This window comes from Oncorhynchus nerka, unplaced genomic scaffold (genome assembly GCF_034236695.1).
Source record: "Oncorhynchus nerka isolate Pitt River unplaced genomic scaffold, Oner_Uvic_2.0 unplaced_scaffold_3155, whole genome shotgun sequence".
In the NCBI taxonomy this organism is placed as follows: Eukaryota; Metazoa; Chordata; class Actinopteri; order Salmoniformes; family Salmonidae; genus Oncorhynchus; species Oncorhynchus nerka.
In genome coordinates, this window is record NW_027038144.1 from 1 (window position 1) to 9,442 (window position 9,442).

General features: G+C 46.5%; 1 pseudogene; it reads left to right on the forward strand.

The window, feature by feature from the left end:
• The first annotated feature begins 4,062 nt into the window (after window positions 1-4,062).
• On the forward strand, window positions 4,063-4,728 carry LOC135566836 (tetraspanin-8-like; annotated as a pseudogene).
• The last annotated feature ends 4,714 nt before the right edge of the window (window positions 4,729-9,442 follow it).

The following is a 9,442-nucleotide window of genomic DNA, read 5'->3' on the forward strand; positions in this document are numbered from 1 at the left end:
TAACTCACAGCTTCACTCAGTGTCGTCCCCCGGCCATTTGATTAATTTGATTAACTCACAGCTTCACTCAGTGTCGTCCCCCGGCCATTTGATTCATTTGATTAACTCACAGCTTCACTCAGTGTCGTCCCCCGGCCATTTGATTCATTTGATTAACTCACAGCTTCACTCAGTGTCGTCCCCCGGCCATTTGATTCATTTGATTAACTCACAGCTTCACTCAGTGTTGTCCCCCGGCCATTTGATTCATTTGATTAACTCACAGCTTCACTCAGTGTTGTCCCCCGGTGATTTGATTCATTTGATTAACTCACAGCTTCACTCAGTGTCGTCCCCCGGCCATTTGATTCATTTTATTAACTCACAGCTTCACTCAGTGTTGTCCCCCGGCCATTTGATTCATTTGATTAACTCACAGCTTCACTCAGTGTTGTCCCCCGGCCATTTGATTCATTTGATTAACTCACACCTTCACTCAGTGTCGTCCCCCGGCGATTTGATTCATTTGATTAACTCACAGCTTCACTCAGTGTTGTCCCCCGGCCATTTGATTCATTTTATTAACTCCACAGCTTCAATTTCAAAAGGTCCCCGGCCATTTGATTCATTTGATTAACTCACAGCTTCACTCAGTGCGTTGTCCCCGGCGATTTGATTCATTTGATTAACTCACAGCTTCACTCAGTGTTGTCCCCCGCCATTTGATTCATTTGATTAATCATACAGCTTCACTCAGTGTTGTCCCCGGTGATTTGATTAATTTTATTAACTCACAGCTTCACTCAGTGTTGTCCCCCCCGGCCATTTGATTCATTTGATTAACCTCACAGCTTCACTCAGTGTTGTCCCCGGTGATTTGATTCATTTGATTAACTCACAGCTTCACTCAGTGTTGTCCCCCGGTCATTTGATTCATTTGATTAACTCACAGCTTCACTCAGTGTTGTCCCCCGGCGATTTGATTCATTTGATTAACTCACAGCTTCACTCAGTGTTGTCCCCCGGCGATTTGATTCATTTGATTAACTCACAGCTTCACTCAGTGTTGTCCCCCGGCCATTTGATTCATTTGATTAACTCACAGCTTCACTCAGTGTTGTCCCCCGGTGATTTGATTCATTTGATTAACTCACAGCTTCACTCAGTGTTGTCCCCCGGTGATTTGATTCATTTGATTAACTCACAGCTTCACTCAGTGTTGTCCCCCGGTGATTTGATTCATTTGATTAACTCACAGCTTCACTCAGTGTTGTCCCCCGGCCATTTGATTCATTTGATTAACTCACAGCTTCACTCAGTGTTGTCCCCCGGCGATTTGATTCATTTGATTATCTACATTGTTTATTTCTTAAAACTGGAATCCATAGCTGTGAAACTGCCACGTCCGTTAGCGATATTACAACAATAAATACGTTAGTTCAACCAACACTGTGTTTTTCCCTCAGACATCAACGCACATCAGGCTGTAGGGCTGTTTAATATGTTCTGTCTGAATGGAGTCAGTGGTAACCATGGTTGTCTGGGGACGACCAGTAGGGCTGTTTAATATGTTCTGTCTGAATGGAGTCAGTGGTAACCATGGTTGTCTGGGGACGACCAGTAGGGCTGTTTAATATGTTCTGTCTGAATGGAGTCAGTGGTAACCATGGTTGTCTGGGGACCCTACCTGTAGACTGTTTAATATGTTCTGTCTGAATGGAGTCAGTGGTAAACTATGGTTGTCTGGGGACGACCAGTAGGGCTGTTTAATATGTTCTGTCTGAATGGAGTCAGTGGTAAACTATGGTTGTCTGGGGACGACCAGTAGGGCTGTTTAATATGTTCTGGAGTCTGTAGTTTTAGACTGGGGAATAATTAGCAGGACTGTTTAATATGTTCTGTCTGAATGGAGTCAGTGGTAACCATGGCTGTCTGGGCGACCAGTAGGGCTGTTTAATATGTTCTGTCTGAATGGAGTCAGTGGTAACCATGGTTGTCTGGGGCGACCAGTAGGACTGTTTAATATGTTCTGTCTGAATGGAGTCAGTGGTAACCATGGTTGTCTGGGGCGACCAGTAGGGCTGTTTAATATGTTCTGTCTGAATGGAGTCAGTGGTAACCATGGTTGTCTGGGGCGACCAGTAGGGCTGTTTAATATGTTCTGTCTGAATGGAGTCAGTGGTAACCATGGTTGTCTGGGGCGACCAGTAGGACTGTTTTGCCTATCGCGGATCTCAGCTTACAGAGTCTGATTAACACGTTCTGTCTGGCTGGAGTCAGTGTTTCAGAGGCAACCGTGTGTGTGTGTGTGTGTGTGTGTGTGTGTGTGTGTGTGTGTGAGAGAGGTTGTTCTAAGTCATCTGTTGTAAGGTGCCTTCCTCCACCATACTACCCTTCATAGGACACAGAGTTGTTATTTAGGCTCAGTGGGACAGCTCTATATTTAGCTTCTATATTAAAGATTCAGACGTTGGTCATCAATACCTCTTCAAAACCACATATCCTAAATTAGCTGATGATGATAGTGAGTTACACCGTTTGTTTATGTATTTCAGTGTCGTATTTCCTTTTTGTAAGCGAAATGTACATTCGTGACCAAAAGTTTTGAGAATGACACAAATATTCATTTTAACAAAGTCTGCTGCCTCAGTGTCTTTAGATATTTTTGTCAGATGTTACTATGGAAAACTGAAGTATAATTACAAGCATAAGTGTCAAAGGCTTTTATTGACAATTACATGAAGTTGATGCAAATAGTCAATATTTCCAGTGTGCAGCATAGAGTACATAGTCCTTTAGTCTCTGTGGAGGCTGGTGGAGGCTGGTGAGGTCCACAGCACAGGGAGAGAAACTGTTCAGGTGGAGGCTGGTGAGGTCCACAGCACAGGGGGAGAAACTGTTCAGGTGGAGGCTGGTGAGGGCCACAGCACAGGGAGAGAAACTGTTCAGGTGGAGGCTGGTGAGGTCCACAGCACAGGGGGAGAAACTGTTCAGGTGGAGGCCGGTGAGGTCCACAGCACAGGGAGAGAAACTGTTCAGGTGGAGGCTGGTGAGGTCCACAGCACAGGGAGAGAAACTGTTCAGGTGGAGGCTGGTGAGGTCCACAGCACAGGGAGAGAAACTGTTCAGGTGGAGGCCGGTGAGGTCCACAGCACGGAGAGAGAAACTGTTCAGGTGGAGGCTGGTGAGGTCCACAGCACAGGGAGAGAAACTGTTCAGGTGGAGGCTGGTGAGGTCCACAGCACGGAGAGAGAAACTGTTCAGGTGGAGGCTGGTGAGGTCCACAGCACAGGGGGAGAAACTGTTCAGGTGGAGGCTGGTGAGGTCCACAGCACGGAGAGAGAAACTGTTCAGGTGGAGGCTGGTGAGGGCCACAGCACAGGGAGAGAAACTGTTCAGGTGGAGGCTGGTGAGGTCCACAGCACAGGGGGAGAAACTGTTCAGGTGGAGGCTGGTGAGGGCCACAGCACAGGGAGAGAAACTGTTCAGGTGGAGGCTGGTGAGGTCCACAGCACAGGGAGAGAAACTGTTCAGGTGGAGGCTGGTGAGGGCCACAACACAGGGAGAGAAACTGTTCAGGTAGAGGCTGGTGAGGGCCACAGCACAGGGAGAGAAACTGTTCAGGTGGAGGCTGGTGAGGGCCACAGCACGGGGAGAGAAACTGTTCAGGTGGAGGCTGGTGAGGGCCACAGCACAGGGAGAGAAACTGTTCAGGTGGAGGCTGGTTTGTCATGATTATTAACCTGATCCCGTTTGCAAGAGGAAAGTCTTCAGGGCTAAAAATATTTGCATGTCATACTGGGGATACCGTTGAAGTCTTGTATTTAATCTAACAGCCTCAAGCAGAGCTCACTGCTCAGGCTTTGTTTTAGCAGAGGGCTGAACCAGCGTCAGGTTTTAGATAACGTTTTTTTGTTAAAGTAGAAAACGGTTGGTTTCTGGAATGAGGAGTCACTAGCCACACCTACAGCTTCGGGTTGTTTTTATTTTTTACATAGGTGACAGATCTGGTTCACTCACTCACACACTGGACATCTTCACGTTGCTCTGTCCGTCTTGCTTCAGCTGTTGGAAGCTTAGAAGATGGCTGTGAACAAATGTATCAAGTACTGCCTCTTTGTTTTCAACCTGCTGTTCTGGATCAGTGGATGCATCATCTCGGAGTCTCCATCTACCTCAAAGTCAACCCTGTGTTTGGGGGTTGTTACCGGGGCTGAACCTGCTGATAGCCGTCGGTACCATCATCACGGTGCTCGGCTTCCTGGGCTGCTTTGGAGCCATCAGGAAAGCCGCGTCATGCTCATGCTGTTCTTCGTCGGGCTGCTCCTCATCTTCATCCTCCTGGTGATCGCTGGAATCCTGGGGAGCTGTCGGAGTGAATAAGATTGAGGAATGGTTGACGGAGAAGCTGCTACCGCTGAGGAACCAGTCGTCTTTGTTCCAGATGTTCATGCAGAAACTGGAAGAGCAGGCAAAGTGTTGTGGACTGATCCATGGACCTTCAGACTGGGCTCAACAGTCCCCGCCTCTTGTGACTGCCGTGACACCACTCAGGAGTGCAAACTCGCAGACGGACAACGCAAAGTGTACTTGAGACCTTGTACCAAGTTGTGATGTCAGTCATCGCGAAGGGCCTGATCATCACCCTGGGGATTGCATTTGGCATCGCAGTCTTGATGATCATTGGAATGGCCTTATGCCATGACCCTGTATTGCCAGATTGGGGAGACGTATGCCACGTTAAGCTAGGTACAGCTGCACTATAGTATACCACCTTAACCTAGGTACATCTACACTATACCACCTTAACCTAGGTACATCTACACCATACCACCTTAACCTAGGTACATCTACACTACACCACCTTAACCTAGGTACATCTACACCATACCACCTTAACCTAGGTACATCTACACTATACCACCTTAACCTAGGTACATCTACACTATACCACCTTAACCTAGGTACATCTACACCATACCACCTTAACCTAGGTACATCTACACTATACTATACCACCTTAACCTAGGTACATCTACACTATACCACCTTAACCTAGGTACATCTACACCATACCACCTTAACCTAGGTACATCTACACCATACCACCTTAACCTAGGTACATCTACACTACACCACCTTAACCTAGGTACATCTACACTATACTACCTTAACCTAGGTACATCTACACTATACTACCTTAACCTAGGTACATCTACACCATACCACCTTAACCTAGGTATATCTACACTATACCACCTTAACCTAGGTACATCTACACTATACCACCTTAACCTAGGTACATCTACACTATACCACCTTAACCTAGGTACATCTACACCATACCACCTTAACCTAGGTAGATCTACACCATACCACCTTTACCTAGGTAGATCTACACCATACTACATTAACCTAGGTACATCTACACCATACCACCTTAACCTAGGTAGATCTACACCATACCACCTTTACCTAGGTAGATCTACACCATACTACATTAACCTAGGTAGATCTACACTAAACTGAATTGACTCCAACCCTGCTGAACGTTGCTTTGTATTGTAAAGCATCCCATTATGTTTTTCTATGTCATATACCTGTGCCAAACGACAATCTGATTTGTTTTTCTGATTTATGATAAATGGTGGCAGTTTCTTGACCTGAAGTTGATTCATCCACATCTCGTTGAAGATGCGTGAATGTGTATTTTTAAAGTGAATTCGTTTTCTACTGCTCAATACTTGTCTCTGAAGTAGGTGCCTGTGGTGGTCATACACTCAGTGGTGTAAAGTACTTAAGTAAAAATACTTTAAAGTACTACTTAAGTCGTTTTTTTTGGGAAGTGTCTGTACTTTACTATTTCTATTTTTTACAACTTTTACTGTTACTTCACAACATTCCTAAAAGAAAATAATGTTATTTTGACCAGAGAACATCCTGGTCATCCCTACTGGCTCTGATCTGGAGGACTCACTAAACAGAGAACATCCCTGGTCCATCTCACTGCCTCTGGATCTGGAGGACTCCCTAAACAGAAAACATCCCTGGTCATCCCTACAGCCTCTGATCTGGAGGACTCACTAAACAGAGAACATCCCTGGTCATCCCTACTGCCTCTGATCTGGAGGACTCACTAAACAGAGAACATCCCTGGTCCATCCCTACTGTCTCTGATCTGGAGGACTCACTAAACAGAGAACATCCCTGGTCCATCCCTACTGCCTCTGATCTGGAAGACTCACTAAACAGAGAACATCCCCGGTCATCCCTACTGCCTCTGATCTGGAGGACTCACTAAACAGAGAACATCCCTGGTCCATCCCTACTGCCTCTGATCTGGAGGACTCACTAAACAGAGAACATCCCTGGTCCATCCCTACTGCCTCTGATCTGGAGGACTCACTAAACAGAGAACATCCCTGGTCCATCCCTACTGCCTCTGATCTGGAGGACTCAAAACAGAGAACATCCCTGGTCCATCCCTACTGCCTCTGATCTGGAGGACTCACTAAACAGAGAACATCCCTGGTCCATCCCTACTGCCTCTGATCTGGAGGACTCACTAAACAGAGAACATCCCTGGTCCATCCCTACTGCCTCTGATCTGGAGGACTCACTAAACAGAGAACATCCCTGGTCCATCCCTACTGCCTCTGATCTGGAGGACTCACTAAACAGAGAACATCCTGGTCCATCCTACTGCCTCTGATCTGAGGACTCACTAAACAGAGAACATCCCTGGTCCATCCCTACTGCCTCTGATCTGGAGGACTCAGTAAACAGAGAACATCCCTGGTCATCCCTACTGCCTCTGATCTGAGGACTCACTAAACACAAACGCTTCATTTGTAAACTGATGAGTGATGCAATATGTCCCTGGCTATTTTATGTAAATAAAATACAAAAAACATGAAAATGGCACCATCTGGTTGTCTTAATATAAAGAATTTGAAATTATTTGTACTTTTACTTATTATCAGAGGTGACCTGTCATTCAGGTGTTTGAGCCCCACATTGTTATTATTTTTTTTGGGGGGGGGCTTGCCTGTTTTGCATGTCATTTTGACATTAATGCGTGTCACATATCAGTTTGCAAACGATGTACAAAAAAATATATATATCATTGAGTTAATAAAGCCGCATACAAACATGGTCTCTTTCTTTTGTTGTTGTTGAGTACAGCAGTTCCAAAAGGCAGGTGTTTCAGCCCAGCTCAGTGCTCTCGGAGGTGGTGGGGCGAGCCAGCAGATAATACGGAGCCCTGCGCCGTGATTGGCTCAGTGTTCTGTCACTCATGGAGATTTTTACATCACTGACAAGTGTAAGAGGAGACATTGAACATTCTAGGCCTTCGGCTGCTGCCATAGAGGTGTCCATCCACGAAGGCTCAAGGTCATTGGCCGCAGATAAAATGATGTCAAATCACGTTATATGTACTGTAGCTTTGATTGGACTGATCACGTCAACATCACACTTTCACAATCTTAGCTAGCAAGCTAGCAGTCATCGTCATGAATCAAGTCGACAATTTACTGGCAAATCCTTTTTAATCCTTGTCATATGAAGAGAAATAATGAAGAGAAATGACAAAGTAAAACGTATCGGTGCTCTTCGTGCCACATTCCTGTTCAAGTGAGTCAAGCACAACAATGTGAGTCCAAAAATGTATTCTATGCTGCTTCATAAATGATGTAATATGCCAGGGAGATATGTCTACTGTAGCTAATAAAGTAATACTAAGTGTATGTTGTGTAGTTAGCTGTTGGAAGCCCATGTCCCTCAGCCTAATAATTTGCTCTACTTACCCCTCTTAATTTCGCCTACTGTTCTGACTGTTCTACTGTTGCCTATAGCCTGTTTTAGAGAAACGTAATCATCGAATATTGTAAGAGCTTTCATTGTCTGCTTATATACCCCCTTTATTTATCCTACGGTTCTGACTTGGTGTACAGGGAGAACACTGTAAGAACGGCCCATGTTATGAATTCTGTCGCTGTACATTTCAAAAGTGCTGAACAAATAGTTATTATTGACTAACGTCACGTCCGTCGTAGCTCGCTCTAACCTCACGTCCGTCCTAGCTCGCTCAGAACGTCACGTCCGTCCTAGCTCGCTCTAACGTCACGTCCGTCCTAGCTCGCTCTAACGTCACGTCCGTCCTAGCTCGCTCATTGTCTTAAACGAAATGACAGATTGCCTCTTATCCGCTTGTCGTCCCCTTATGCCATAGTTTCCACATCTCAATTGTCAGTAGAAACCACATTAGTTTAAACAAGTCAGCCATATCAGCTATGTTTTTTAAAAAGTCAGTAAATGAGTCTGAATGAACTGTTTCACTGCCAGACAAGGCTCCTCTGATAGCCAGGTGTAGCAGTGGTAAGATGTGGGGGCTGCTGTTGGGACTCTGCTGTTGGGACTCTGCTGTTGGGAATCTGCTGTTGGGACTCTGCTGTTGGGACTCCACTGATAGCCAGGTGTAGCAGAGGTAAGATGTGGGGACTGCTGTTGGGACTCCACTGATAGCCAGGTGTAGCAGTGGTAAGTTGTTGGGACTGCTGTTGGGACTCTGCTGTTGGGACAGCTTTATGTAGGCCCTAACAATTTGTGGGTAGTTTGTCACCGTTAAAATGCAATTCATGTATTGTTTAGTGTTTCCCGACGGCTAGTATTACCGTTTCAAATGTTAATTATCATTAAATCCGTGTTTGATTAACGCGGTTTGAAAAACTCACGGTAAGTACTGTCCAAGCATCACCAAAGTTAGCGACAGGGACGCAGGCGCAGCATGCAACGTGGGTTTTGTTTTGTGTGAAAACATGGCGGGAGGCTGTGACAGCTGTGGAAGGCCTTGAAGCTGACAGCTGTGTCCAGAAGGCCTTGAAGCTGACAGCTGTGTCCAGAAGGCCTTGAAGCTGACAGCTGTGTCCAGAAGGCCTTGAAGCTGACAGCTGTGTCCAGGAGGCCTTGAAGCTGACAGCTGTGTCCAGAAGGCCTTGAAGCTGACAGCTGTGTCCAGGAGGCCTTGAAGCTGACAGCTGTGTCCAGGGGCCTTGAAGCTGACAGCTGTGTCCAGGAAGGCCTTGAAGCTGACAGCTGTGTCCAGGAAGGCCTTGAAGCTGACAGCTGTGTCCAGAAGGCCTTGAAGCTGACAGCTGTGTCCAGAAGGCCTTGAAGCTGACAGCTGTGTCCAGAGGCCTTGAAGCTGACAGCTGTGTCCACGAGGCCTTGAAGCTGACAGCTGTGTCCACGAGGCCTTGAAGCTGACAGCTGTGTCCAGAAGGCCTTGAAGCTGACAGCTGTGTCACGAGGCCTTGAAGCTGACAGCTGTGTCCAGGGGAAAGGCCTGGCTGAAGCTGACAGCATGACCCACGCAGAGGCCTTGAAGCTGACAGCTGCACAAGTCAGGAGAAGAAGGCCACGATTCTGAGAAACAGCACCTCCCACCACAGTGGCATCGGAG